This window comes from Taudactylus pleione, unplaced genomic scaffold, assembly GCF_031769625.1.
Source record: "Taudactylus pleione unplaced genomic scaffold, aTauple2 ptg002601l, whole genome shotgun sequence".
In the NCBI taxonomy this organism is placed as follows: Eukaryota; Metazoa; Chordata; class Amphibia; order Anura; family Myobatrachidae; genus Taudactylus; species Taudactylus pleione.
This window is the reverse complement of record NW_028286979.1, coordinates 22,718-40,997: the sequence shown is the minus strand read 5'-3', so window position 1 is coordinate 40,997 and position 18,280 is coordinate 22,718.

The following is an 18,280-nucleotide window of genomic DNA, read 5'->3' as shown; positions in this document are numbered from 1 at the left end:
GACACCTCAGTAACACCGGGAAGCTGCCGGAGAGCTAGCAGCACACTGCAAGACGCACAGGAAAAACAACATAAAACACTGGACTTCTGAGAGAGAACTAAAGTCTCAGACTGAGAATTAGCATGGGAGCTAATACAAGAACACTGGAGAACTGTGAGTAGGCTGAAGCAACACTCCAAAGGAAATAGCACAGAGCAACACTTGGTGAGCATCACAAGTCACTGGAACAGTGAAGTTGAACAGCAGTTTCTAATTCCTGGAGTCAGACTAAAATACCCCTGGGTAGCTAGTCAGAGGATCAGCTGAGAGACTATCCACTGGGAGAGACTAGTCAGATGATATAGACCAACATGGCTGCGTCCATGCTCGGCACCCCGGAAACCAGGACGCATGCATGAAAGCCCTAGCAGACCCCGGGGAGAATACTCAGACACCACTCACCTCCACTCCCAGCGACTGAACACCTAAGCCCAAGGATGTTGGCACGGAGGTGAGTGGCAGACGATCCAAGGCTGCATCCTGGGCCAGCGCTACCTCTCAAGGACCTTCCCGCACACCACGCTAACCTCCATCAGCCTTCAACCCCACAGGTAAGTTCCGGACCCCTGAGCATCCCGTGACAGGGCAAGGTTATCTAAAAACAAAGAGGTGTCTATAGTCTCATTGAACTTTATTTGTACAGAACTTTTACAGTCCTGCTTTATTAGGATGGAGAAAAGGCAGAAGATACTGAAGGGATTGTAACTCTACAGTAGATATTCGATGTCTACACGCCCTTATTGATATTGGGATTTTCTGTTGTAAATCCTGAATGCAAGATAAATGTCAGATCTTTGTCCACCTTTGCAAATACTACAATAGAGTGTTTGGGTGTGAGCTGCTCTCCCATTTGGATGCTGGGTAAATGGTGGTGGGGGGGTGGAATGAAGGTGGGAGTGCTTGGAAGTGATGCAGAGACAGTGGGTGCTATATGGTCAGTATGAGGCTTTCCTTCCTCACTGGTATACAGTAATCTGGAGTGGAGTATAACCAAAGTGCACACCTAGGTCTCTGTCTTTTGGACTTGGGTGGGCGGTGAGAGAAATTTACTACTTTGTTATATATAATCATAATTTATTGTAAGAGTATAATAAAAGTATATATAACCATAAACAGTACACATGAACATAAACATATGATTCACACCAACACACAATACAAGGGGACACCTAAAGATATGGGGGAGAGTTTGGTATAGATGTAGGTTATAATAATAGTAAATTTCATATAGAATACATTATACAATGCTCGTGTCATGAGTCCGATATGTACATTAAATGTAAAGGTCCATACAAAGGCTGTTGGATGTAAATTATGAAGTCTGGGAATGAAAGTCTGGGTGTTTAATAGTCAGGTCTGTGAAGGGCCCCATCTGGTGAGTTAAATGGAGATGAACTGACTCTTCAAAGCTCGGTACTGCGCTTACCTGTGCAGCCTTGGTGGTGTGCCTCTTTATCTGGTGTTGAAGTGCAGTGTATGAAGATGCATGGATTCTGCTCCCGCTTGGTCTGCCCAGGGGTAGAGAGTTGCATTTGGTAATGGGGGGAGAGTTGTGTGCCTTCCATATTGTGCATGCCCTCTCTTGTTGTGCCCGCCCCGTTTTCTGGGAGTGTGCAGCCCAGAGACTGCGCAGACATACACAGTTGTCTGGGCTCGCAAGCCGGCCAGCCTGAGTAAGCGGAGGCTTACTCAGCTGTACGGCCACCCGGCACCATCAACCATGATGGTGATCCCAACCTGCGACCAATTGCGATCCTTGCTGAATCAGGCCCACAGTCAGTAACGGGATTACTCTCAATTATCCAGATGTCATTTTATTCCTTCATGAGGTTACTTGGCTTCACTTTCGGGAAACAATCCAGATCATATGTATGTGGTTGTTCTGATGGTAACAGTTGTGTTCTGGTTACTTGAGTAGCATATATATTATATAGATATATATCTATTGTGATAGGAGCACTGGTAAAGAGCTAAATGGCAAATATGTTTGTCCAAGATTTCTGACCTATGTGTTTTAAAACCCCCGGAAATGTCTGTGTCTGCTTGATCAGAGTTTGGGCTTTAAGATAAAGCTGGATAACGGGTCCTGGGGGTGTGTATGTGAGAGAGAAGGGAGGGCTCCATCCACAAGGCCGTTTCAGATGTTGAGACCTTCAGCCTGAGAGCGGGCTAATATAGTGACTGCACCTGTATGAGGCTGATATAAACCATTTCAGGGTTTGGCTCAGTGTCTCATACCTGGGAGAGCAGGCAGTCAGGTTTGTTCATAGACATTGTGATGTACTACTTGTAAGTACTGTGCATATGCCATGTTTGTGGTGATCGCTGTAGGTCCTACCACTTTGAGAGGGAATTTATTGTTTATTTAGTGCCCAGATGGGCTAGGATTTATTTTTCCATTGTTGTGGGGGTACATGAAGTCCATGAATTGCTGTAATTGGTCGTCAAGCAATACAAAGTAGCAGTTTCCAGTAACTGACATGTTCAATCAGACCAGCGGACCTGACCCATGCCACATGAACACACCCCATACCATTATGGGACCACCACCAGCCTGCACAATACTTTGTTGACAACTGGGGTCTAGGGATGGCCATCCATGTTTTCAAAACATCGATGGTTGCAGGCCAATGTTAACAAGTTTTGCTATTGATGCCAGAAAATCAGTGGTTCCCTGCAATCGATGGATTAGTGGGAGCCTTCTTTTCATAGCAGCACTGAATTTTTGGTGGGGCACGCGACCCACTGTACTCACATCAGAGATGACCAACAAGGGGGTGCAAACCTTCAATTGTTCACCTTATATGGTGTTTGTGCCATTGATGGTGATCCGATGGAAACCATCGATGGCCATTCATACTGGGGTCCATGTGGCCTTATGGGGTCTCCGCCACACCCTAACCTTACCATCAGCCCAACACAATTTGGAACTGTGACTCATCAGACCACACCACGTTGCCAATCCTCCAGGGTCCAATTAGCAACATCACGAGCCCAGGTGAGGTGCTGTGTCTGGTGTCCTAGTGTTACCTGGGGCACTCTGGTGGGTCTTCTTCCATATCTCATGGAAGATGAAGAACGTTACACTGACCTCCTGGATTTGCGCCTGGTACCTCCTGCATTGAATGTGGATGTGATTTGAGCCAGTGTCACTTATCTGTTACTATGGACAATTCTGGATAGATGTGGCTGGTCATAATCATTAAGCAGCTGTGGTCGGCCACTGTGCTGTGAATGGTGGGTGATAATGGCTTCCACGAGACATTCCCGGTACACACAGGATACCCTGTAGATCGAGGAATGTTGAATGTCCGCACAACTTCAGAAATGGAATGGCCCATCCATTGGGCACCCACTGTCATGTACCCATTCGAAGACCAACAATTCACCTTGCCTTGCCAGGAGCAGCCTAGCCAGTGCAGATCTGGGTATTTCCAAGACGTCACAGTATGGTGACGCATCCCATGACTTTTTGCCATTCAGTCTATATATGTATGTATACAATTCGGCATGATCTGGGTCCTGGTTTAATGTGAAAGGGTCAGCCCGGGTTGCTAGCACGGTTATTCCTGGCTCCGACCAGGGTAGCTGGTGTGAAAGGTATGACCCAGGTCATGCTTAAAAGGCTGCTGATTGGCCAACTCAGGAGCGTTTGGAGATGTCATCATCTCCAAGTGTTCAGTGTGAACAGCGATGACCCAGGAATAACCCGGGTCCATTGGGCAGTCTGAATGGGGTAAGTCATCGGTAGCCCTGTTTTTAACCCTTGTTCGGTATCCCGGGTCAAACACAGATAGGAGCCGGGGCTTCAGTGATACAGATATACACACACAGTGGCATGAAAGTTATTGCCCCCTTCCTGGCTTCTAAATTTGCATATTTGTCACTTTTATTTGTATCAGATCTTACAAAATTGAATATAAGACAAAGTCAACCTGAAAAGCGTTCCCGCTAGGCACTTACATAGGTGCGACGAGCCCTGCATAATTTTAAAATGCACCCATGCCCTAATGGAGGCGCTCCGGTGCCCCACTGATCACAGCCCGAGTGACTGGACTGATGAGTTAAAAATGGAACCCCAACTTACTGGGCAGACTTAGCATAACACTCTCTTGGCACCGCCTCCCTCCCTGGCACACTTAGCACCCCTCCCTCTCTTACTGGGCACACTTAGCACCCCTCCCTCTCTTACTGGGCACACTTAGCACCCCTCCCTCTCTTACTGGGCACACTTAGCACCCCTTCCTCTCTTACTGGGCACACTCAGCACCCCCTCGCTCTCTTACTGGGCACACTTAGTGACCCAACAACCTTAATTGACAAATTTAGGACCTTCTCCCCCCTCCCAGGACACACTTAATGACACAACACCCTTAATCAACACACTTACACCACCTTCTCCCTTACTGGGCACACTTAGTGACCCAATACCCTTAAATGAGAATCCTAGCACCTTCTCCCTTAGTGGACACACTTAGTCCCCACCATACCAGGCCAATTATCACTCCCTAATACCAGGCACACCTATCACTCCCCATTCTGTGTTATATCATTCCCCAAAGCATGTCTCTGCGCACCCCCATACTGTATGTTATATCATTCCCCATAGCATGTCTCTGCTCACCCCCCATACTGTGTTATATCATTCCCCATAGCATGTCTCTGCTCACCCCTATACTGTGTTATATCATTCCCCATCGCCTGTCTCTGCTCACCCACATACTGTGTTATATCATTCCCCATAGCATGTCTCTGCTCACCCCTATACTGTATGTTATATCATTTCCCATAGCATGTCTCTGCTCACCCCATACTGTGTTATATCATTCCCCATAGCATGTCTCTGCTCACCCTCATACTGTGTTATATCATTCCCCATAGCATGTCTCTTCTCACCCCCATACTGTGTTATATCATTCCCCATAGCATGTCTCTTCTCACCCCCATACTGTGTTATATCATTACCCATAGCATGTCTCTACTCACCCCTATACTGTGTTATATCATTCCCCATAGCATGTCTCTGCTCACCCCCATACTGTGTTATATCATTCCCCAAAGCATGTCTCTGCTCACCCCATACCGTGTTTTATATCATTCCCCATAGCACGTCTCTGCTCATCCCCATACTGTGTGTTATATCATTCCCCATAGCACGTCTCTGCTCATCCCCATACTGTGTGTTATATCATTCCCCATAGCATGTCTCTGCTCACCCCCCATACTGAGTTATATCTTTCCCCATAGCATGTCTCTGCTCACCCCCATACTGTTTTATATCATTCCCCATAGCATGTCTCTGCTCACCCCATACTGTTATATCATTCCCCATAGCGCATGTCTCTGCTCGCCCCATACTGTGTGTTATATCATTCCCCATAGCATGTCTCTGCTCACCCCCATACTGTGTTATATCAATCCCCATAGCATGTCTCTACTCACCCCCATACTGTGTTATATCATTCCCCATAGCATGTCTCTGCTCACCCCCATACTGTGTTATATCATTCCCCATAGCATGTCTCTGCTCACCCCATACTGTGTTATATCATTCCCCATAGCATGTCTCTGCTCACTCCCATACTGTGTTATATCATTCCCCATAGCATGTCTCTGCTCACCCCCATACTGTGTTATATCATTCCCCATAGCATGTCTCTGCTCACCCCCATACTGTTATATCATTCCCCATAGCATGTCTCTGCTCACCCCCATACTGTGTTACATCATTCCCCATAGCATGTCTCTGCTCACCCCCATACTGTGTTATATCATTCCCCATAGCATGCCTCTGCTCACCCCTATACTGTGTTATATCATTCCCCATAGCATGTCTCTGCTCACCCTCATACTGTGTTATATCATTCCCCATAGCATGTCTCTGCTCACCCCCATACTGTGTTATATCATTCCCCATAGCATGTCTCTGCTCACCCCCTATACTGTGTTATATCATTCCCCATAGCATGTCTCTGTTCACCCCCATACTGTGTTATATCATTCCCCATAGCATGTCTCTGCTCACCCTCACACTGTGTTATATCATTCCCCATAGCATGTCTCTGCTCACCCCATACTGTGTTATATCATTCCCCATAGCGTGTCTCTGCTCACCTCCATACTGTTATATCATTCTCCATAGCATGTCTCTGCTCACCCCCATACTGTGTTATATCATTCCCCATAGCATGTCTCTGCTCACCCCCATACTGTGTTATATCATTCCCCATAGCATGTCTCTGCTCACCCCCATACTGTGTTATATCATTCCCCATAGCATGTCTCTGCTCACCCCATACTGTGTTAAATCATTCCCCATAGCATGTCTCTGCTCACCCCATTCTGTGTGTTATATCATTCCCCATAGCATGTCTCTGCTCACCCCCATACTGTGTTATATCATTCCCCATAGCATGTCTCTGATCACCCCCATACTGTGTTATATCATTCCCCATAGCGTGTCTCTTCTCACCCCATACTGTTATATCATTCCCCATAGCGTGTCTCTTCTCACCCCATACTGTTATATCATTCCCCATAGCATGTCTCTACTCACCCCTATACTGTGTTATATCATTCCCCATAGCATGTCTCTGCTCACCCTCATACTTTGTTATATCATTCCCCATAGCATGTCTCTGCTCACCCCCATACTGTGTTATATCATTCCCCATAGCATGGCTCTGCTCACCCCCATACTGTGTTATATCATTCCCCATAGCATGTCTCTGCTCACCCCTATACTGTGTTATATCATTCCCCATAGCATGTCTCTGCTCACCCCCATACTGTGTTATATCATTCCCCATAGCATGTCTCTGCTCACCCCTATACTGTGTTATATCTTTCCCCATAGCATGTCTCTGCTCACCCCTATACTGTGTTATATCATTCCCCATAGCATGTCTCTGCTCACCCCCATACTGTGTTATATCATTCCCCATAGCATGTCTCTGCTCACCCCCATACTGTGTTATATCATTCTCCATAGCATGTCTCTGCTCACCCCCATACTGTGTTATATCATTCCCCATAGCATGTCTCTGCTCACCCCTATACTGTGTTATATCAATCTCCATAGCATGTTTTTGCTCACCCCTATACTGTGTTATATCATTCCCCATAGCATGTCTCTGCTCACCCCTATACTGTGTTATATCAATCTCCATAGCATGTTTTTGCTCACCCCCCATACTGAGTTATATCTTTCCCCATAGCATGTCTCTGCTCACCCCCATACTGTTTTATATCATTCCCCATAGCATGTCTCTGCTCACCCCATACTGTTATATCATTCCCCATAGCGCATGTCTCTGCTCGCCCCATACTGTGTGTTATATCATTCCCCATAGCATGTCTCTGCTCACCCCCATACTGTGTTATATCAATCCCCATAGCATGTCTCTACTCACCCCCATACTGTGTTATATCATTCCCCATAGCATGTCTCTGCTCATCCCCATACTGTTATATCATTCCCCATAGCATGTCTCTGCTCACCCCATACTGTGTTATATCAATCCCCATAGCATGTCTCTACTCACCCCCATACTGTGTTATATCATTCCTCATAGCATGTCTCTGCTCATCCCCATACTGTGTTATATCATTCCCCATAGCATGTCTCTGCTCACCCCCATACTGTGTTATATCATTCCCCATAGCATGTCTCTGCTCACCCCCATACTATGTGTTATATCATTCCCCATAGCATGTCTCTGCTCACCCCCATACTGTGTTATATCATTCCCCATAGCATGTCTCTGCACAGCCTCATACTTTGTTATATCATTCCCCATAGCATGTCTCTGCTCACCCCCATACTGTGTTATATCATTCCCCATAGCATGTCTCTGCTCACCCCATACTGTGTTATATCATTCCCCATAGCATGTCTCTGCTCACTCCCATACTGTGTTATATCATTCCCCATAGCATGTCTCTGCTCACCCCCATACTGTGTTATATCATTCCCCATAGCATGTCTCTGCTCACCCCCATACTGTTATATCATTCCCCATAGCATGTCTCTGCTCACCCACATACTGTGTTACATCATTCCCCATAGCATGTCTCTGCTCACCCCCATACTGTGTTATATCATTCCCCATAGCATGTCTCTGCTCACCCCTATACTGTGTTATATCATTCCCCATAGCATGTCTCTGCTCACCCTCATACTGTGTTATATCATTCCCCATAGCATGTCTCTGCTCACCCCCATACTGTGTTATATCATTCCCCATAGCATGTCTCTGCTCACCCCCATACTGTGTTATATCATTCTCCATAGCATGTCTCTGCTCACCCCATACTGTGTTATATCATTCCCCATAGCATGTCTCTGCTCACTCCCATACTGTGTTATATCATTCCCCATAGCATGTCTCTGCTCACCCCATACTGTGTTATATCATTCTCCATAGCATGTCTCTGCTCACCCCATACTGTGTTATATCATTCTCCATAGCATGTCTCTGCTCACCCCCATACTGTGTTATATCATTCCCCATAGCGTGTCTCTTCTCAGCCCCATACTGTGTTATATCATTCCCCATAGCATGCCTCTACTCACCCCCATACTGTGTTATATCATTCCCCATGGCATGTCTCTGCTCACCCCATACTGTGTTATATCATTCCCCATAGCATGTCTCTGCTCACCCCATACTGTGTTATATCATTCCCCATAGCGTGTCTCTTCTCACCCCGTACTGTTATATCATTCCCCATAGCATGTCTCTGCTCACCCCCATACTGTGTTATATCATTCTCCATAGCATGTCTCTGCTCACCCCATACTGTGTTAAATCATTCCCCATAGCATGTCTCTGCTCACCCCCATACTGTGTTATATCATTCCCCATAGCATGTCTCTGCTCACCCCTATACTGTGTTATATCATTCCCCATAGCATGTCTCTGCTCACCCCATTCTGTGTGTTATATCATTCCCCATAGCATGTCTCTGCTCACCCCCATACTGTGTTATATCATTCCCCATAGCATGTCTCTGCTCACCCCCATACTGTGTTATATCATTCTCCATAGCATGTCTCTGCTCACCCCTATACTGTGTTATATCATTCCCCATAGCATGTCTCTGCTCACCCCATACTGTGTTATATCATTCCCCATAGCATGTCTCTGCTCACCCCCATACTGTGTTATATCATTCTCCATAGCATGTCTCTGCTCACCCCCATACTGTGTTATATCATTCCCCATAGCATGTCTCTGCTCACCCCCATACTGTGTTATATCATTCCCCATAGCATGTCTCTGCTCACTCCCATACTGTGTTATATCATTCCCCATAGCATGTCTCTGCTCACCCCCTATACTGTGTTATATCTTTCCCCATAGCATGTCTCTGCTCACCCCATACTGTGTTATATCATTCCCCATAGCGTGTCTCTGCTCACCTCCATACTGTTATATCATTCTCCATAGCATGTCTCTGCTCACCCCCATACTGTGTTATATCATTCCCCATAGCATGTCTCTGCTCACCCCCATACTGTGTTATATCATTCCCCATAGCATGTCTCTGCTCACCCCCATACTGTGTTATATCATTCCCCATAGCATGTCTCTGCTCACCCCATACTGTGTTAAATCATTCCCCATAGCATGTCTCTGCTCACCCCATTCTGTGTGTTATATCATTCCCCATAGCATGTCTCTGCTCACCCCCATACTGTGTTATATCATTCCCCATAGCATGTCTCTGATCACCCCCATACTGTGTTATATCATTCCCCATAGCGTGTCTCTTCTCACCCCATACTGTTATATCATTCCCCATAGCGTGTCTCTTCTCACCCCATACTGTTATATCATTCCCCATAGCATGTCTCTACTCACCCCTATACTGTGTTATATCATTCCCCATAGCATGTCTCTGCTCACCCTCATACTTTGTTATATCATTCCCCATAGCATGTCTCTGCTCACCCCCATACTGTGTTATATCATTCCCCATAGCATGGCTCTGCTCACCCCCATACTGTGTTATATCATTCCCCATAGCATGTCTCTGCTCACCCCTATACTGTGTTATATCATTCCCCATAGCATGTCTCTGCTCACCCCCATACTGTGTTATATCATTCCCCATAGCATGTCTCTGCTCACCCCTATACTGTGTTATATCTTTCCCCATAGCATGTCTCTGCTCACCCCTATACTGTGTTATATCATTCCCCATAGCATGTCTCTGCTCACCCCCATACTGTGTTATATCATTCCCCATAGCATGTCTCTGCTCACCCCTATACTGTGTGTTATCATTCCCCATAGCATGTCTCTGCTCACCCCCATACTGTGTTATATCATTCCCCATAGCATGTCTCTGCTCACCCCCATACTGTGTTATATCATTCTCCATAGCATGTCTCTGCTCACCCCCATACTGTGTTATATCATTCCCCATAGCATGTCTCTGCTCACCCCTATACTGTGTTATATCAATCTCCATAGCATGTTTTTGCTCACCCCTATACTGTGTTATATCATTCCCCATAGCATGTCTCTGCTCACCCCTATACTGTGTTATATCAATCTCCATAGCATGTTTTTGCTCACCCCCCATACTGAGTTATATCTTTCCCCATAGCATGTCTCTGCTCACCCCCATACTGTTTTATATCATTCCCCATAGCATGTCTCTGCTCACCCCATACTGTTATATCATTCCCCATAGCGCATGTCTCTGCTCGCCCCATACTGTGTGTTATATCATTCCCCATAGCATGTCTCTGCTCACCCCCATACTGTGTTATATCAATCCCCATAGCATGTCTCTACTCACCCCCATACTGTGTTATATCATTCCCCATAGCATGTCTCTGCTCATCCCCATACTGTTATATCATTCCCCATAGCATGTCTCTGCTCACCCCATACTGTGTTATATCAATCCCCATAGCATGTCTCTACTCACCCCCATACTGTGTTATATCATTCCTCATAGCATGTCTCTGCTCATCCCCATACTGTGTTATATCATTCCCCATAGCATGTCTCTGCTCACCCCCATACTGTGTTATATCATTCCCCATAGCATGTCTCTGCTCACCCCCATACTATGTGTTATATCATTCCCCATAGCATGTCTCTGTTCACCCCCATACTGTGTTATAACATTCCCCATAGCATGTCTCTGCACAGCCTCATACTTTGTTATATCATTCCCCATAGCATGTCTCTGCTCACCCCCATACTGTGTTATATCATTCCCCATAGCATGTCTCTGCTCACCCCATACTGTGTTATATCATTCCCCATAGCATGTCTCTGCTCACTCCCATACTGTGTTATATCATTCCCCATAGCATGTCTCTGCTCACCCCCATACTGTGTTATATCATTCCCCATAGCATGTCTCTGCTCACCCCCATACTGTTATATCATTCCCCATAGCATGTCTCTGCTCACCCACATACTGTGTTACATCATTCCCCATAGCATGTCTCTGCTCACCCCCATACTGTGTTATATCATTCCCCATAGCATGTCTCTGCTCACCCCTATACTGTGTTATATCATTCCCCATAGCATGTCTCTGCTCACCCTCATACTGTGTTATATCATTCCCCATAGCATGTCTCTGCTCACCCCCATACTGTGTTATATCATTCCCCATAGCATGTCTCTGCTCACCCCCATACTGTGTTATATCATTCTCCATAGCATGTCTCTGCTCACCCCATACTGTGTTATATCATTCCCCATAGCATGTCTCTGCTCACTCCCATACTGTGTTATATCATTCCCCATAGCATGTCTCTGCTCACCCCATACTGTGTTATATCATTCTCCATAGCATGTCTCTGCTCACCCCCATACTGTGTTATATCATTCCCCATAGCGTGTCTCTTCTCAGCCCCATCCTGTGTTATATCATTCCCCATAGCATGCCTCTACTCACCCCCATACTGTGTTATATCATTCCCCATAGCATGTCTCTGCTCACCCCATACTGTGTTATATCATTCCCCATAGCGTGTCTCTTCTCACCCCGTACTGTTATATCATTCCCCATAGCATGTCTCTGCTCACCCCATACTGTGTTATATCATTCCCCATAGCGTGTCTCTTCTCACCCCGTACTGTTATATCATTCTCCATAGCATGTCTCTGCTCACCCCCATACTGTGTTATATCATTCCCCATAGCGTGTCTCTTCTCAGCCCCATACTGTGTTATATCATTCTCCATAGCATGTCTCTGCTCACCCCTATACTGTGTTATATCATTCCCCATAGCATGTCTCTGCTCCCCCCATACTGTGTTATATCATTCCCCATAGAATGTCTCTGCTCACCCCATACTGTGTTATATCATTCCCCATAGCGTGTCTCTTCTCACCCCGTACTGTTATATCATTCCCCATAGCATGTCTCTGCTCACCCCCATACTGTGTTATATCATTCTCCATAGCATGTCTCTGCTCACCCCTATACTGTGTTATATCATTCCCCATAGCATGTCTCTGCTCCCCCCATACTGTGTTATATCATTCCCCATAGCATGTCTCTGCTCACCCCCATACTGTGTTATATCATTCCCCATAGCATGTCTCTGCACAGCCTCATACTTTGTTATATCATTCCCCATAGCATGTCTCTGCTCACCCCCATACTGTGTTATATCATTCCCCATAGCATGTCTCTGCTCACCCCATACTGTGTTATATCATTCCCCATAGCATGTCTCTGCTCACTCCCATACTGTGTTATATCATTCCCCATAGCATGTCTCTGCTCACCCCCATACTGTGTTATATCATTCCCCATAGCATGTCTCTGCTCACCCCCATACTGTTATATCATTCCCCATAGCATGTCTCTGCTCACCCACATACTGTGTTACATCATTCCCCATAGCATGTCTCTGCTCACCCCCATACTGTGTTATAGCATTCCCCATAGCATGTCTCTGCTCACCCCTATACTGTGTTATATCATTCCCCATAGCATGTCTCTGCTCACCCTCATACTGTGTTATATCATTCCCCATAGCATGTCTCTGCTCACCCCCATACTGTGTTATATCATTCCCCATAGCATGTCTCTGCTCACCCCCATACTGTGTTATATCATTCTCCATAGCATGTCTCTGCTCACCCCATACTGTGTTATATCATTCCCCATAGCATGTCTCTGCTCACTCCCATACTGTGTTATATCATTCCCCATAGCATGTCTCTGCTCACCCCATACTGTGTTATATCATTCTCCATAGCATGTCTCTGCTCACCCCCATACTGTGTTATATCATTCCCCATAGCGTGTCTCTTCTCAGCCCCATACTGTGTTATATCATTCCCCATAGCATGCCTCTACTCACCCCCATACTGTGTTATATCATTCCCCATAGCATGTCTCTGCTCACCCCATACTGTGTTATATCATTCCCCATAGCGTGTCTCTTCTCACCCCGTACTGTTATATCATTCCCCATAGCATGTCTCTGCTCACCCCCATACTGTGTTATATCATTCTCCATAGCATGTCTCTGCTCACCCCTATACTGTGTTATATCATTCCCCATAGCATGTCTCTGCTCCCCCCATACTGTGTTATATCATTCCCCATAGCATGTCTCTGCTCACCCCCATACTGTGTTATATCATTCTCCATAGCATGTCTCTGCTCACCCCCATACTGTGTTATATCATTCCCCATAGCATGTCTCTGCTCACCCCCATACTGTGTTATATCATTCCCCATAGCATGTCTCTGCACAGCCTCATACTTTGTTATATCATTCCCCATAGCATGTCTCTGCTCACCCCCATACTGTGTTATATCATTCCCCATAGCATGTCTCTGCTCACCCCATACTGTGTTATATCATTCCCCATAGCATGTCTCTGCTCACTCCCATACTGTGTTATATCATTCCCCATAGCATGTCTCTGCTCACCCCCATACTGTGTTATATCATTCCCCATAGCATGTCTCTGCTCACCCCCATACTGTTATATCATTCCCCATAGCATGTCTCTGCTCACCCACATACTGTGTTACATCATTCCCCATAGCATGTCTCTGCTCACCCCCATACTGTGTTATATCATTCCCCATAGCATGTCTCTGCTCACCCCTATACTGTGTTATATCATTCCCCATAGCATGTCTCTGCTCACCCTCATACTGTGTTATATCATTCCCCATAGCATGTCTCTGCTCACCCCCATACTGTGTTATATCATTCCCCATAGCATGTCTCTGCTCACCCCCATACTGTGTTATATCATTCTCCATAGCATGTCTCTGCTCACCCCATACTGTGTTATATCATTCCCCATAGCATGTCTCTGCTCACTCCCATACTGTGTTATATCATTCCCCATAGCATGTCTCTGCTCACCCCATACTGTGTTATATCATTCTCCATAGCATGTCTCTGCTCACCCCCATACTGTGTTATATCATTCCCCATAGCGTGTCTCTTCTCAGCCCCATACTGTGTTATATCATTCCCCATAGCATGCCTCTACTCACCCCCATACTGTGTTATATCATTCCCCATAGCATGTCTCTGCTCACCCCATACTGTGTTATATCATTCCCCATAGCGTGTCTCTTCTCACCCCGTACTGTTATATCATTCCCCATAGCATGTCTCTGCTCACCCCCATACTGTGTTATATCATTCTCCATAGCATGTCTCTGCTCACCCCTATACTGTGTTATATCATTCCCCATAGCATGTCTCTGCTCCCCCCATACTGTGTTATATCATTCCCCATAGCATGTCTCTGCTCACCCCCATACTGTGTTATATCATTCTCCATAGCATGTCTCTGCTCACCCCCATACTGTGTTATATCATTCCCCATAGCATGTCTCTGCTCACCCCCATACTGTGTTATATCATTCCCCATAGCATGTCTCTGCTCACTCCCATACTGTGTTATATCATTCCCCATAGCATGTCTCTGCTCACCCCCTATACTGTGTTATATCTTTCCCCATAGCATGTCTCTGCTCACCCCATACTGTGTTATATCATTCCCCATAGCGTGTCTCTGCTCACCTCCATACTGTTATATCATTCCCCATAGCATGTCTCTGCTCACCCCCATACTGTGTTATATCATTCCCCATAGCATGTCTCTGCTCACCCCCATACTGTGTTATATCATTCCCCATAGCATGTCTCTGATCACCCCCATACTGTGTTATATCATTCCCCATAGCGTGTCTCTTCTCACCCCATACTGTTATATCATTCCCCATAGCGTGTCTCTTCTCACCCCATACTGTTATATCATTCCCCATAGCATGTCTCTACTCACCCCTATACTGTGTTATATCATTCCCCATAGCATGGCTCTGCTCACCCCCATACTGTGTTATATCATTCCCCATAGCATGTCTCTGCTCACCCCTATACTGTGTTATATCATTCCCCATAGCATGTCTCTGCTCACCCCCATACTGTGTTATATCATTCCCCATAGCATGTCTCTGCTCACCCCTAGACTGTGTTATATCTTTCCCCATAGCATGTCTCTGCTCACCCCTATACTGTTATATCATTCCCCATAGCATGTCTCTGCTCACCCCCATACTGTGTTATATCATTCCCCATAGCATGTCTCTGCTCACCCCATACTGTGTTATATCAATCCCCATAGCATGTCTCTACTCACCCCCATACTGTGTTATATCATTCCTCATAGCATGTCTCTGCTCATCCCCATACTGTGTTATATCATTCCCCATAGCATGTCTCTGCTCACCCTCATACTTTGTTATATCATTCCCCATAGCATGTCTCTGCTCACCCCCATACTGTGTTATATCATTCCCCATAGCATGTCTCTGCTCACCCCATACTGTTATATCATTCCCCATAGCATGTCTCTGCTCACTCCCATACTGTGTTATATCATTCCCCATAGCATGTCTCTGCTCACCCCCATACTGTGTTATATCATTCCCCATAGCATGTCTCTGCTCACCCCCATACTGTTATATCATTCCCCATAGCATGTCTCTGCTCACCCCCATACTGTGTTACATCATTCCCCATAGCATGTCTCTGCTCACCCCCATACTGTGTTATATCATTCCCCATAGCATGTCTCTGCTCACCCCCATACTGTGTTATATCATTCCCCATATCATGTCTCTGATCACCCCCATACTGTGTTATATCATTCCCCATAGCGTGTCTCTTCTCACCCCATACTGTTATATCATTCCCCATAGCGTGTCTCTTCTCACCCCATACTGTTATATCATTCCCCATAGCATGTCTCTACTCACCCCTATACTGTGTTATATCATTCCCCATAGCATGGCTCTGCTCACCCCCATACTGTGTTATATCATTCCCCATAGCATGTCTCTGCTCACCCCTATACTGTGTTATATCATTCCCCATAGCATGTCTCTGCTCACCCCCATACTGTGTTATATCATTCCCCATAGCATGTCTCTGCTCACCCCCATACTGTGTTATATCATTCCCCATAGCATGTCTCTGCTCACCCCTATACTGTGTTATATCTTTCCCCATAGCATGTCTCTGCTCACCCCTATACTGTGTTATATCATTCCCCATAGCATGTCTCTGCTCACCCCCATACTGTGTTATATCATTCCCCATAGCATGTCTCTGCTCACCCCATACTGTGTTATATCAATCCCCATAGCATGTCTCTACTCACCCCCATACTGTGTTATATCATTCCTCATAGCATGTCTCTGCTCATCCCCATACTGTGTTATATCATTCCCCATAGCATGTCTCTGCTCACCCCCATACTGTGTTATATCATTCCCCATAGCATGTCTCTGCTCACCCCCATACTATGTGTTATATCATTCCCCATAGCATGTCTCTGCTCACCCCCATACTGTGTTATATCATTCCCCATAGCATGTCTCTGCTCACCCTCATACTTTGTTATATCATTCCCCATAGCATGTCTCTGCTCACCCCCATACTGTGTTATATCATTCCCCATAGCATGTCTCTGCTCACCCCATACTGTTATATCATTCCCCATAGCATGTCTCTGCTCACTCCCATACTGTGTTATATCATTCCCCATAGCATGTCTCTGCTCACCCCCATACTGTGTTATATCATTCCCCATAGCATGTCTCTGCTCACCCCCATACTGTTATATCATTCCCCATAGCATGTCTCTGCTCACCCCCATACTGTGTTACATCATTCCCCATAGCATGTCTCTGCTCACCCCCATACTGTGTTATATAATTCCCCATAGCATGTCTCTGCTCACCCCTATACTGTGTTATATCATTCCCCATAGCATGTCTCTGCTCACCCTCATACTGTGTTATATCATTCCCCATAGCATGTCTCTGCTCACCCCCATACTGTGTTATATCATTCCCCATAGCATGTCTCTGCTCACCCCCATAATGTGTTATATCATTCTCCATAGCATGTCTCTGCTCACCCCATACTGTGTTATATCATTCCCCATAGCATGTCTCTGCTCACTCCCATACTGTGTTATATCATTCCCCATAGCATGTCTCTGCTCACCCCATACTGTGTTATATCATTCTCCATAGCATGTCTCTGCTCACCCCATACTGTGTTATATCATTCCCCATAGCGTGTCTCTTCTCACCCCCATACTGTGTTATATCATTCCCCATAGCATGTCTCTACTCACCCCCATACTGTGTTATATCATTCCCCATAGCATGTCTCTGCTCACCCCATACTGTGTTATATCATTCCCCATAGTGTGTCTCTTCTCACCCCGTACTGTTATATCATTCCCCATAGCATGTCTCTGCTCACCCCCATACTGTGTTATATCATTCTCCATAGCATGTCTCTGCTCACCCCATACTGTGTTAAATCATTCCCCATAGCATGTCCCTGCTCACCCCATACTGTGTGTTATATCATTCCCCATAGCATGTCTCTGCTCACCCCCATACTGTATTATATCATTCCCCATAGCATGTCTCTGCTCACCCCCATACTGTGTTATATCATTCTCCATAGCATGTCTCTGCTCACCCCTATACTGTGTTATATCATTCCCCATAGCATGTCTCTGCTCCCCCCATACTGTGTTATATCATTCCCCATAGCATGTCTCTGCTCACCCCCATACTGTGTTATATCATTCTCCATAGCATGTCTCTGCTCACCCCCATACTGTGTTATATCATTCCCCATAGCATGTCTCTGCTCACCCCATACTGTGTTATATCATTCCCCATAGCATG